The 15,039-nt window shown below is 39.1% G+C and overlaps 1 long non-coding RNA gene across 3 annotated transcripts in view; it reads right to left on the bottom strand.

Moving 5' to 3' along the window:
• Positions 1-15,039, bottom strand: part of LOC136834287 (uncharacterized) — a 634,610-nt gene that overhangs the window by 194,672 nt on the left and 424,899 nt on the right. For all 3 annotated transcript variants that reach the window (XR_010851725.1, XR_010851722.1, XR_010851726.1), the window contains exon 4: positions 13,767-13,789. This is a non-coding gene — a long non-coding RNA (uncharacterized lncRNA). The remainder of the gene's footprint in view (positions 1-13,766; positions 13,790-15,039) is intronic.

Here is a 15,039-nt window from a genome sequence, read left to right as displayed (position 1 = left end):
GGTCGCCAACCTGAGTAAAACAGGTCAGTGTAACACCTGAGACGCCCTTTAAGCCATCGATAAAGAGACCTATACGCCGTTACGCCAACTCATTACGCGAGGAGTAACTGGCAGGAAGGAATGGTGTTTATCCTTCGAAGTCTTCAACGAAGTCCAAAATATAAGCAAGAAAGATAGAAAGATATAACGGTATCTTAATTAATATAAAAGAAAAACGTGGGGAGCGGGGGTAGTGCCCGAGAGAGAGAGAGAGAGAGAGAGAGAGAGAGAGAGAGAGAGAGAGAGAGAGAGAGAGAGAGAGAGAGAGTTGAAGCCATTTTATATTTACACTGACTTGATATACTGTGACGGAACTCATGCATCCACAATTTATGTCTGAAATCTTATTATTATACTGTGATACCCCTTTTGACTTTGACAGACTGGCATCAGAAAAAAAATACAGGAAAAACTCTCCCCGTTCCATATGGGAGAGAGAGAGAGAGAGAGAGAGAGAGAGAGAGAGAGAGAGAGAGAGAGAGAGAGAGAGAGAGAGAGAGAGAATAAATAAGCAAAATCTTTCCTCCCCCGGCAAGAAGACAGACCGGGCAAGAATCAGGCAACGCCAAATAAGGCAGGCAAGAGCAGTAATGGGCAATTGTTATTATGAACAGAATCAGTGGCTAGCATACTAACATCAGGGAAGCTTGAAAGAAAGAAAAAAAAAAATAAAAGAAAAAAGAGAAAAAAAGAAAGAAGGAACGGGCGAACGCGAACACGAAGGAGGCAGGTACTTCAATTTAATAGATTGGAGGGAGAATAAAACTTCCCCGAGCATAGTTAGCAACACCTCTGGATTAAGGCAAGAAGTATGATGATGAGTCCAAGCACTGCCTCTCCATTTGCCAGGGCGCTGAAGGAACAGGGTGCAAGCAAATCTATTATTTCAAGGGAAAGAAAGAGACAATGAATGAGAACAGTGGCAATGTATGTGACGACCACTTCTTTATCCTTACACCTTCAGAAATCACTTCCGAAGTTGACAGCTGTGAATAAAATCGACCATAATACAGTTACAAAGACGATAAATACCGTTCCGGTGTCTTTTCAGCATAATAAACGAAGACCATCGAAAATTTCAAGTAACGGAAATGATTTAATTAGCTCTCGGAAGGGTAAAAGTTCCGTTACTTGAGGTTTTCGGCGGGCTTCGTTTATTAAAGCATTTATGATAATCAGGGTACATGGAACTCGGCAAGTACGGGCCACTTAAGCAACGGGTAGCTTCCATTCTAGATGCCCAGTAACCAATGAATTTGCAAGTGATACGATAAAACCACAAGTTACAATGTTTGTTTACATTTTTTCCGCAACTTTGAGGTATCACTTTGGTGTACATATCATTAAATACGAAAGATGATACGTCTCATGGCGGTGAATACTACAGTGTGTATATATATATATATATATATATATATATATATATATATATATATATATATATATATATGTATATGTATATGTATATGTATATGTATGTATATGTATATATATATATGTATGTATGTATGTATATGTATGTATGTATGTATGTATGTATGTATGTATGTATGTATGTATGTATGTATGTATGTATGTTTATGCAGAAAAGCTAGGAATGATTTTTGAGTCTTTGGTGGTCTAATGGCGATCTAGATCCTAACTACCCAACTGTGAGATCCAATGAGTAACTGTTTGGTATATGAAAAACGTCCTCCAGTTCCCAAAATATGGAAATTCTCAGATTCAGTGTGACTCTACTGAAGGGGACGAAAATAATAAAATATAATTGATAATAAAACATTAAGACATTTGAGATTAGTGTCATTCTGTAACGTTTCGGTGCACAGTTAGTGTCTACAGTCATTGAACAGTGTACCCTGAATGAAAAAATAATGTACTGTACTCCCATTCAAATACGGGGTACTTTGCTATGTCTTCTTATCCTCCACACTTATGTTGTCTTGCATTCATTTATTCAATACCATTGATTAATTTGCGTTTCTTAATCAACTTTACCTGCATGTTAAAGAAGTAGTCAAAAAAACGAATCCAATTCTGATGATTCCATTTGAAAACAGGCACAGCTTTTATTCTTACTAGCATACATGTGCACATGGGTAATAAAAGCACATCTATAGCCGATAAATAAACACATTTTTATCTTTTAGTGCCAAAACTTTTTAACCATTTCCACAAGTTCCGAGACACGAAATTACATTGCACCTTCACCCTCCAGTCCCTCCCGTTTCACCCTTTTGATCACCTGTGGAAAAACAGCCAGAAGTTTTTCGAAGCAAAATCTATCACAGACCGACCTTGAACGCAGCTGTGGTGCTGATGCTTCCCCCTACTGGGGCAATCAACATCTCCTAACCCCCCCCCCTCCCCTCCCCGAGGTCCTCTCCAAGTCCCAACTCTCGAAACCCTCAAATGGAAGTCGTAAGTAGTAGAAGTAGCAGCAGCAGCAATTGTGACAGTGGCCTCAGTAGTAGCAAGGATACAAGGATACGATGTGCAGCTGTTACCTGCTGCAGCTCCTCGGCGCATCCTCATTCCCCGTAAAGGATGATCATGTCCTTCTGTGTTATCACCTGTTCCCTCAGAGATGCTTTTGCTTCGGCCCCCGAGGGGATCTGGCCAAGTCAAATAAAGCGAAGGGCACTTGCTTGGCAGCTGACGGAGAAGAATTCTAGGAATCAAAGATATTAAAGAAGCATAAATATGCAATGAGAAATTTAACAACTGCTGCTTCTTCCGTCTAATAGCTAATGCAATATTTTAGTATGAATGATAGTTTAGAACGAGCGGAAGTATATTAAGTTATGATATTATGAATTTTATAAATTATGTTATTATAAGGCTGTGCTCAAAGCAATGATTCACCTACTTGTATAGTGAGTCAGATGAAATTGAGCCCGTCTCCTGGAAAACTGAGGAAATGAATAAGATAATTCATACAGTAAAAAATATGTTTTGAGGAACACAATGACGTGTTGTTGCATGGTCATGTAGTCGTGAACATTTCGACGAAGCAAGTCCATTAAATACAAAATTAGTATTCACTGTTTGGAACAAGATGATTACGTCACTAGGAGAAATTTTTCTCCGCTTGTGACAGAAGAATGACTTACTTTTTTAAATAACATGATGAAAAAAGCAACTAAAAAATAATAAGGCACCAATGTATACAATAACTATAGCTAATAGCACATTTCCAAACTAACATAAATACGGAAGGAACCGGGTGAAGACCAGAAGAGAGCCCACGAAAATCATGGAGGAAGGGCACGAATGATGACCTAGACCAGATATGAATTCAAGCAGAAAGTGCACTGGAGTGAGGACAGTGCAGTGAAGGGAACATCTCGCGTAAAAAAACGATGGTGATATGGTGATAATGATGATGATGATGATGATGAAGCAATCTACAAAAGCCTGTAAATGCCAACTTTCACATGGTTTACCTTAGAGACTTGAAGTCAAAATTTTTTCAATATTCTGCACAATAGGGTACTTTGTGCTCTGGGCTGCTTAGACCAGTTCCTTGCAGGTCAACCCTGGAACTCTGTTAATTTTCTTACTGTTTCCAGCTCATATAGAACCCCACTCACATTGCTATTAGATACTTCAGTCATAAGAGAGACCAGTGCCTGTAAGTCTATTGGAATCTCTAACCACTGGGGCTTATTCCTAGTACCACAACTACGAAAACTGCAGCTAAAGTCTCGTGCCAACTGGGAACTATATAGATCATAAAGATTATGAAAATGACTGAAATAAATGCAGAGCCTTCTTCTATAATAGAATTACAACAAACCCCAATTACAGGTTTGGGCTCTACCTACAAAAATCTAGAATAATATTCCACATTTGTTCGATGATTCATGTAGCTGAGCATATCTAGATAAACAGACCAGATGAAGACGTAATTACTTTTAGCTGAACCAAAAAAAATTTGCTGAGGTGCATCAGGAAGTAAAGAGTTCAAAACAAACCTAACGGGTATTTCCCTTCTTGATACCTATCTTAATGAGCCATTTCTCACCTGACTTACTTTCATTCAAGGGACATTAAAAGTATCCACGTGACATAAACATTAAGGGTAAATAGCATCATGGATTTTTCCCATTATCTTTTAGAAGGATGTGAGGTACTTTCTCTCAATCTCAACATATTTTATCTTTTTTTCCTAAATGCTTTTCAAGACGACCAAAAATTTTGCCACAAAACTTGTGACCTGTATGAGATAGTACAGTATGCAGATAATGTAACTCCTGTTGCAACTGTGTTCGCTGCTTTGTAAGATGAAGCTGATGCTAGCCAAGGTGTGTGTGTGTGTTTGTGTAGGCGTGCCCGACTCTTTTAATAAAACAATAATATACCTAGGAGTCAGACAACTGTGGCGGTCGCAACCCGGGTTAAATACTCGTATAAAGGCATGGGGCTAGCAACCTCATCCTAAAAGATTTGGCTAAAACCCAATAGCCAAGACCTATCACTTGACCCCGGAAGATTAAAAATGAATATGGTACATATATATATATTATATTATATTATATATATATATATATATATATATATATATATATATATATAGATAGATATAGATATATATAGATATATGCGTTTGTATATGTGTGTATGTATATATATATATATATATACAGCGCAACATAAGATCAAGAGTCTTGATAAGAGTGTGCAACCAAGAGTCGTACACCACACTAACATGCACACCTCTTCGGCGCCATTAGCTGCTGCTTCTTGTGCTTGACCTACAAGTCTCCGTCTCCCTTTTCAGCCCCGTCCAACAGATCAAGGGCGTGAAGGGTCCAGAAGAGAGAATACCTGACGCCAGAAGGCGGAGGGCTGAGGGCGTCACCTGATCCTCGTCAATGGACGTCAAGACCAGCTGATCTTCACCAAAATTCGAGAGGACACCCTTTGATCCCGCGACTACCTGCATCGGACGCAAGCACTGGTGTTTGCAAGCACAGGTTGAAGGAGGTGGCGAGGTCGTTCTATTAAATCATATTTTAATGCAATATCTGGGAACGGTGTATTCCTGTATGACTGTTAGTAATTCTTCTTAGAAACTGTGAAATCATTCTTTTATTAATACATCGATACAGATTCAGAAGACAACATTTTCCCTCACAATCAGACATATGCCTCCATATTCAAATGCTTCAGAGAAATAAAATTTTTCATGGGTGTAAGAAATTAAACCCTTGAGTTCAAGAATAACCCTTCAAAATACCTAAGAAAAGTTCATTCTAAATCTTAATCACAAGAGAGACTGAGGGAGTCAAGGTCTTCATCTCAGTTGCGTGAGATGAAGGCAGCCGGCATGATGGATTTCCATACAAGCTATGAATATGGGAGGGTCCTGGAGCTAATGAAGTGAGTTACCCACAGCTATTAGGGCTGTAAAAAAATCAACGCGATCGCTGGCGGTCTGAGAGAGAGAGAGAGAGAGAGAGAGAGAGAGAGAGAGAGAGAGAGAGAGAGAGAGAGAGAGAGAGAGAGAGAATAATAAAGTCTGGTTTTGATGTGATATATTTACATTTATGCCAGTTGCTACCTAACCACTCTTGGTCCTTGAATTCAAATATAATTCCCATTAATCTTTCGACTCAAATCTTGGAAAAAATTAACCATTAAAGGCAGTTCGACCAGCACGTCACCGTCTTACAAATCTTTGGTCAAACGATTTAAAAAATAAACGGAGGCAAAAAAAAAATACACATTTTGTAAACAACTAACTGAAGAGTAATTCAATAGGAAATCAAACCACCATATAAAATTATTCGTGTAATCTCGACTGCCTCAATATTCCGCGAGCATCATCATTTTTTGATCACACCAAGATAGAAATATTTAATGGGTACATTTGATTGAACTATTTATTATCTATATTAGATACAAATGTTTAGTGGGCATATTACACTAAGCAAGAAAATATGCTCTAAAGTCATGCTTAGCAACTGCTGTCTTCGGGCGACTCGGGAGATAACCATCAGAGCCGAAAGATTACCCGAGGTGTTTTTGACTGGGTTTCATTAATTATACTGGCTCTACTAATCCTAAAAGGTTCGGAGTCCACGCTAAATAAGTTCTTGTTATTCAAGAAATATTAAAACATGGGAATATTAAAACTTGCGTAAGCTTCAAGGTATTGTCATTTGGTGCTCACACGCAACCCATTATACTGACTAACAAGAATTTAAAGCATCAAACTCAGTTTTATGTATTCACTTGAAGATCACTGTTGCAATGAGACAAAAAACATCAAATGATAACACCTGCACAGTAACGTCCTTCTTTTATTACTTAATAGGAAATTTCACATTTCATTTTAGACATTTTCTTACCAATTATTAAATCAATCTTTTATCATCACCCCTATGGTCTCAGTCCTCCCAGAAAATATATCTAGCTTTCAATCTAATCTCACTATATCTGATGTTGCTGACTGCTCACTTGTTCCTTTCGATATTTCCGGCGCTGTTCCACATGGTTCGGCTTTCACCTGGTCTTTTCCCTTTTTTTTTTTTTTATCAATGACTGGCTTTCTTAAGTCACTTGCCGGTGCTTTTAATGATGAGTCATATTTCCTATCTCTTCCTCCATAACTTGAAGAGCCTCTCTGCTCTCTGCACTCGATTTCGAAATGCTCTCTCTTCATCTGTCATGTCTGATCTTGGAAGTTTCTCTGGGTCAAGTTCAATGCCCAAAGGCAAGAATGTCAGCCTATTCCTCTGTCTATCTTCTCATTATATAATTCTTTGAATCTGTTTGAAAACCAATAAATTCTACTTCTCTCTTCTGCCAGCTCTGTAAGTATTCAGATTATTTTACACCTGCATTTAGCAAGGTCACATTTTTTAAACTGCTAAATCTGCTATAAATGCATAAGAAGGCGGGGGGGAGGCACGAACCAAGTATATACACAGAAAATGTATTATAAGTGTTAGCGTTTGGCCTCAATAGTCAAAATCGCAAACTGACACCATCTGCAATGCTGTCTTAAGACCCAGTACCAACATCTGAATAGCCAGTGAGATCGAGAAAGTCTTTATTATAAAACTCGCCCTGTCAACCCAAATTAAAAATAATAAAATCAAGGGCAGAAGCTTTGCAAAGTAAGTTAACCACCTATCTTCAAAGTCTCTAAGCAAAAAAGAAAATAAATGAAAGTTAACAAACGTCTAACTTACTACAAAAGCATAAATGTCAGACAAGGACGAAATTATTCTGCATTTCTTCCACAACACTGAACAGTTGACCGCAAGGACCAAACCTCAACAAACAAATAAAAGAAAATAAATGAAAGGAAAATAACACCTGACTTGACGCCACAAAAGCTACGATCGAAAACATTAAGAGGACTGCGTTCGGTACTCCTTCAAGAATACTGATCCTGAGAGCCTTGTCACTTACACGGCCATAACACTTAGTCTTCCTCCTCCCCTCTCGATATTCATTGTTTACATCTTGTCCGCACCTCGGAAAATCTTTACTCCGTCCACCAGCCAATGGATATTTTTCACAAGATTCATAATAACATTCATATTTTCCATCACAATGGGCTCTGCCAAATAACTAATTAAGGCTGGTGCTCGCAAGGGTGTGAGTAGTTCGGTAATGGCAAAGCAAAACGCCCTTACGCGCATGCGTGGTGGCGGTGGTGGTGCGGTTTTCGGGCAGCTGGGCCTCAAATACACTGGGTCTCATGCCCCCCGCCACCCCAATGCCATCCCCATCCCACCTCCCTATGTACCTGACAGTGTGCCCTTGGGTCATCCGTCATATAACACAACACTGCACCCTGAGGCTTTAGTGAACCAGTCTCTCTCTCTCTCTCTCTCTCTCTCTCTCTCTCTCTCTCTCTCTCTCTCTCTCTCTCTCTCTCTCTCCAAGTAAATCATCGCACAGTAAAAATCTTCTAAAAGATTTAAAGTCATCGTGGGTAAAGCATCGTGATACTGTAAAACTGAGAGAGACCGATATAATAATAATAATAATAATAATTCTCAAGTGATTATCTGCATCCATTCACAACATTTACTACCAAATTTTTATTTCATCTAGAATCTATATTCATTTCATCCTGTAAGAAGAATCTTTGTTATGAGGGAATTGTCTTCGCTCCCATATGCATTATATGTAAATTCACAAGCGTTCTCAAAGTATTTCACAAGTACTCGAATTTTATTTCGCTTACTATTATTTTATAAAATAATGAACAATTTTGGAATAACAAAATTGTTAGATAATACAATAATACATTACACAATACTAATTATGGTTTCAAAATAATTCCAGAAAACTCATTATATTATTGTTGTTAGTATTCTAGCTTTATCCCAGCACAGGCTCTTGCTAGTAAGACCACCCCTTAAAGACTCCTTCCAGCAACCCCACATGTCTGTGATTCCAAAAAGCTTAAGTTATTGCTGTTGGTTGAAACTACCTTTATACCAGCACGGGGTCCTGCTTGGAAGACTAGTCCTTAAAAACGCCTACAAGTAGCCAAACATACATACAACTATGACCAACATCCCAAATCAGAAAAGTGGCAACATGCCCCGCAGTAAGATATGGCATGCCCGCAATACTGCCCCAGAGGTGTTGCCTGAGGTGGTTTCCAGCAGCCAGCAGGTGTGTGTAAGCTGACCCCACGGCGATACGCACGGATGAACCACCAACTCCTCCCAAAACCTACTCCTACTACCCCCCTCCTAAAGCTACTCCCAACGACCCCCACCCCACTCTCTCTTTCTCTCTCTCGCCAAGCACTCGTTCTACCCAATTCCCCTTTCCACCAATCTCTCTTCTCCTCTCTTATCTTCTTTCTGGTATATTCTCTTTTACATATGGCAAAGTTCTCTCTCTCTCTCTCTCTCTCTCTCTCTAAACCTAATCCTAACCCCCCTCTCACTCTCTCCTCTTCTCTTCCTTCTAGTAAATTCTCTTGAACACATGGTAAAGTTTCCTTCTCTCTCTCTCTCTCTCTCTCTCTCTCTCTCTCTCAAAACCTACTCCTACCCCCCCTCTCACTCTCTTCTCTTCTCTTCTCTTCTGGTAAATTCTCTTCAACACATGGTAAAGTTTTCTCCTCTCTCTCTCTCTCTCTCTTACTTCAACACATGGTAAAGTTTTCTCCTCTCCCTCTCTCTTTCTCTCTCTCAAAACCTCTACTCCAATCTCCCCCTCCCCAGCTTGATATTTCTGCCCAAACCCCCTTTCCACCAATCTCTTTTCTCTTCTATTTTGGTAAATTCTCTACAACTCATGGTAAAGTTGTCTTATTTTTCTTCTTCTTCTTCTTCTCTCAAAACCTACTCCAACTCCCCCTCCCTCCCTCCCTCGCTCCTTCCCTCCCTCCCCAAACACTTGTTCTACCCAAATCCCCTCCACCATTCTCTCTTGTCTTTTCTTCTTTTCCCTTCTCTTCCTTCTGGCAAATTCTCTCTATAATTATAACACATGCTAGAGTTCTCTCTCTCTCTCTCTCTCTCTCTCTCTCTCTCTCTCTCTCTCAAGAAAATTCCCTTAGGATAAAAACCTCCTCAGGCCAAGGCCCCCTTATGACAAAATCTTTCAAGGTTAGTAATAAAAGAAATTCTTACGTAACAAAAGTACTCTACGGGAAAATATAAAAACTAAATAAATAAAAGTTGTCAGTCTCACTGCCATAATGAAGCGTCAATTGCATGATTTTTTTTTTATTTTTCTTACAGAGCACACACACACACACACACACACAGATACAATCTGTGAACCACCACTGCAGGCAGCTCAGTAATTAGGAAAAGACGGCTGTGTATCGTTCAGCATGTTAACGTCTAAATCTCTGAATAGATTTGTAACAAAGCACTAAGTTTGCGCATCAGTGGTCGGAGACACATCTTTAAGTAGCCAAGACAACTTCTTAGGGGAAAGCTGATATCATATGTACAAATAATAATAGATAGCCAACTCAGAAAACATTCTCAATTCAAAAGCTTTCAGAGAACTGTCTGACATATATGTAACATACCCTATCTGACATGTCTGTAACATACTAAAATATAGCGAGAATTATAAAACGCAGCTTCCTTGAAATATGTTATTACATCCAAGTGCACCTTCGGGCTGTGTTAAGCTAGCTTAGAATGGTGTACATGTATAATACACTTTTGTAGTCGGCTTTGATGAAAACCTTCGCTATCTCTGGTGGTAAAAATAGCAAATATTATGCTAATGGAGTTCTTGGGCTAGGTCAGGGTACCGTACACCAGACGTCGTAAAAACATGCAATTTAAAAATGAGTTATAAACAGCTTCCTCCACTTGGTAACTGAGACAGCAATGACGCAAAAAAAGGACTGGTATTACAAAACGCAATAAGTAACAACAATACAGAATCCACCTGTACCTTAAATACTTGGGCAGTCAAGTGTAAATTTTCGACAACAATTACTTCAACCATGTTTTTGGAGATCCACGTGGAGTTCAAAAGGCAACTCCGGCATAGGATTAGCATTCAAAACCTAGACCAATTATTCCTATGTCTTTGTCTAACAGCCTCCTGTAGAGCCTTTGAGAATAGTGGGAATCGAAAACGTCATTGGCAATAACAATTTGATGTAAGGATGAAGACAAATAATCTAGCTATCACATCACAAAGTCTCTTCGATTTGCTTTAGAAAAAGTAAAGAAAACATTTTATAAGCGCCAAGAATCTTTTGTTGAGAAGGTATATTTCGCTTCTGTAGGGAACTGTCCACTTCTTCTTACGTCTTGTACTGTCCTCAAGGTAGAAGAAACGTATTTCAGCATTTCTTGAGTTTTAAATCACCACTGCTATTAGGGTTACATCGAGTTTTACTGCTCACGATGTGCGCTCAAGTTATTCCGGCTAAATCACCTCCTCCTTGCACCTTGCTCCACCAGTACCTCGTATACGGAAATCTGCGCCTTCTGCCATGTTGTCCAAGCTTCTAACCTACTGATAACTTCCATATATCTCTCAAAAACTGCTTGGTTGACATCTCTACCTGTAACCGAAGATAGGCCTTTTCTCACTCATGCACTTCTCTAAGATCAAGGACTCGAGAGTCAGATGACTGAATCAATCCCTTCCCTCAAATCAGGCGATCTTTCACCTCTACCTGGGCAGGGAATTAAAACTACTGAAGCCACTCTTCTAATAAGAGAGTATTTAAATAAACCACACACCTCAAAAATTTCTATCTATCCATCCGTCTATCTATTTATCTATCTATCTAAGTAAGTCATTTTTTCACCAGCCACATTTTCCCGTTGGATTTTCAACAGCTCTCTTGGGGTGAGGCTGCTAGCCCTACACACTGATCCAACTGGCATTTATGGGGTTTATGAGCCGACGTTATCTTGGCGGTCACCCAACCAACTGCTGACTATACTGCTCAACTTCGTTATCGAACGGCCTGTGACTTAGGGAACGCACACACACACAAACACATACTCGTGTATATGTGTGTGTCTGTATGTGTCACTAACGATAGGAAAGAAAGACAGGAAAATAGGTGGAGGGGTGAGAAAGAGATAAGTGTAGGATGGAGGTGAGGCGAAGCATCGAGAGAGAGAGAGAGAGAGAGAGAGAGAGAGAGAGAGAGAGAGAGAGAGAGAGAGAGGCTGGGGTGGAGGGAGGAAAGGGAAAGGAGTGACAGGGGAGAGAGAGAGAGAGAGAGAGGTGGTGTGTGGAGGGGGTGGGGGGAGGGGGGAATGTGGAGATCGAATAATGGGCTTAGATTAGCGACAGTAATAGTAATTAAAGCGCTTAATTTGTTAGCCATTTGCTGCGTGATTCGGACTGAACTGCTGGTGTATAACGCTTTAATTGGCTCCGTTGCGCATAAATTGCCCGCTCAAACTGTCAACGTCGGTGCGGTTAATTACTTGCCCTAATGACAATATGTATTGCTCCTGCGGAAAGCGCCGGGTTGCGGACGCAGGCGACGGCGACGACGCGGAGGTGGAAGAAAAAAAGATTAAAAAAGATAAAAAGAAAGAAAAATCCCTGGAAAAAATTAAAAGGCAAAAAGAAAGAAAAAATCTCTGGAAAAAAATTTAAATGACAAAAAAAAAAAAGAATAAATCTCTGATGAGGATAGACCTAATATTATGCTGATGAGTCAATGCAAATCATGCAGCGCGGATGATAATGATGCTGGTGATGATGATGATAATGTTGATGACTATGATAATCGTTTGGTCGTGGTGCTGGGGTATTCATGATGATCATGCAGTGGAAGAATATTTACTTTGTACTTTTTTTTTTTTTAATTCGAGTGAAATGATATATGACTCTTACTGTCAGCTCTACGACTCTTAATAAAACCTAAAAATGTTTTAACTTATCATTCTATGAATGTAATTTGCAGCTGCTCTCATTCTGTCTGAACATACGTGTAGGAGGGCTAGACGTGCTGTATGTGAGACTAGCATGAAGGGGTGTATGCCGTGGACTTTTGACTACACAGGGGGTAAATAAAGATTCTGGAGTTTGAAGTACGAATGTGTCAGTGACCGATAAGTGTTTTATTCTCTTTAGCCACCCCATGTTAGGGGAGGAACGGCTTAATGTTGAAACAAATACTGTATGTTATGTATGTATGCACATCATATAGTTTTACAAACGAAACATTAATCGATATGGGCATGTTCCAACTAAAACATAAACACACACACACACACACACACACACACACACACACACACACACACACACACACATATATATATATATATATATATATACTGTATATATATAATCTAATGTTTCCTAAACTCATAAGTTGCTAAAGTTCTAACTTCATATCGGAACCGAAGTCCCAAAACATAAATATTATTTCAGCTGAGTAAATGCAACCAAGTATATCTTACAGTGCGCCCTCAAAAGTAAATGAATATTCAAAAGAAAATCATTAAGTTCAAAATAACAGGAAAAACGATCTTAAATAAAAAAAAATATAACTGGGTTAAAGGATATGCTGACCGGGGCAAAAGCGGCATATCATACTATCAAATGAACTCCCTATAAAAATTTACAGTAAAACTGGAGCCTTTCTTAGCTCACTGAATGAAGTATATTGAATAAGAGGTAAATAATTCACCAGGATGTAAATCTTTACAAACAAGCAAAAACGAATTATATTCGCATGACACATTAATATTATATATATCCAACATTTCCTCAAAGACTAAAAATTCTCCCAAAGCTGATAATGTCGACACATTTTTAACTTCGTCTGTCCTTCCCTGAAGCGGAAGGGGCCTTATGTTTGGGGAGGAAAGTTGACTTGCGCCACTACGTAAAAACGACCCCTCCACAAAATAAATAAAGAATTAAAATCCTCTATGTAAGTTAAAGCGAGATACGAATGGTTATGGAAACTTAGCATAACTGTTAGGCATACTGTTCACCAATTTAATTTGCATTAGGCCTAAAGCTTCTTTTTTTTTTTCTCGCATAATTTCTACTCTTAAGTATGCGATTTTTAGTAAGTGCCTTATTCATCGAAAGGTTTGATTTATAGCCAGTGTAAATTCTACCGGCAGGTTTAATATGTACTTCTTTTAGTTTTTTACCCTTACTAATGCATTCCAGATAGGAATAAAGTTTTCCAAAAATTAGTGCAAGGCAGAAGAGAGCACAAATATGAAGAAAATCTAAATAGGCCATTATATTTATAAGATTTGCTTTTCAGCACTTACCTTAACCACGCTGCTCATCTTCCCTGAAAATAAAAAGGTAAATGAAATTAGACCTATCTGTTAAAAATATTACAGAAAATTAGGCCTACCATCGCAAGAGCAGCAAACGCATTGCTGCCAATAAATAAAAACTAAATAAAAACATACAACATAAAGTGCCATTATTACCAACGTCAAAACGAAAGACTTTTTGATTACATATAAATATCAAATGCTATGCTGTTTTACCCTCGTCCGATTTTAATAGATGCCGGGTTGCATTCGGACAATTCCGCAATATAATTCATACCGTCATATCCGTATGCAAATTTTTTTTCCATCCTAATTATTGCAACACTGCGCAATCTCTCTCGCTGAAATTCTAATTGCCCAGGTGCGCTGACCAAATTGTTTAATTATTAAGAAAAAATGTTTACATTTTTTTTCACACGCTTCATGGAATACCATGATCGCTTAGCTAATGCGGTTATGTGCGTCTATTTTTGTAAGCGCTTGCTCACGTGCACTTCTATGAACTGTAACTGTGCGTGTAGATGTGCATATATGCGATGCTTCCTCACATTTCAAGTTTCCAGTGAAATTTAAATACAGGCCTAATAACACGGTAATTAGCTTAGACTGGCAATAATTCTATGAAAGACAAAGGTGTCAATCTAAAAGTGTCGGATTCACACAGGTTATTTCGCTATTACGTAACAGTTCCAGTGACAGGCACTCGCCTTACGCGAAGGGTGACTTGACAACTGGTGTTCATAAACTCTTGGCTATGTACGGGATGGCCCAGGAACACGATTCCGTTCCGGCATAAGACCAACTCAATCTACAACATCTCTACATGTACGATGACATCCAATTGTGTTTCGTGACAGTGATTTCTAGTGAAGTGAGCCTCTCTAGAATTTCACAGGGTAGTTTCTGGAACTTCTGATGTCTTAATTAGCCATTACTGGCGACATGACTTGCCTTGACAATAAAATGGGCAAAGAATGCCTCAAACCTTGTGACACTTATTTACTCACTCTATTGCAAAACAGAATGGCCCTAGGCTTGTTCTTCATTGGATGGGTCGATATCGTACTCGCCTAGCACTCTCCTAGGCCCGCGTTCGATTCTCCGGCCGGCCACTGAAGAATTAGAGGAATTTATTTCTGATGTTGAAATTCATTCCTCGGTATAATGGTTCGGATTCCACAATAAGCTGGCAGGTCCCGTTGCTAGGTAACCAGTTGGTTCTTAGCCACGTAAAATAAGTCTAATCCTTCGGGCCAGCCCT

This window comes from Macrobrachium rosenbergii, chromosome 53 (genome assembly GCF_040412425.1).
Source record: "Macrobrachium rosenbergii isolate ZJJX-2024 chromosome 53, ASM4041242v1, whole genome shotgun sequence".
NCBI lineage: Eukaryota > Metazoa > Arthropoda > Malacostraca > Decapoda > Palaemonidae > Macrobrachium > Macrobrachium rosenbergii.
This window is presented reverse-complemented; position numbering and strand designations above follow the sequence as displayed.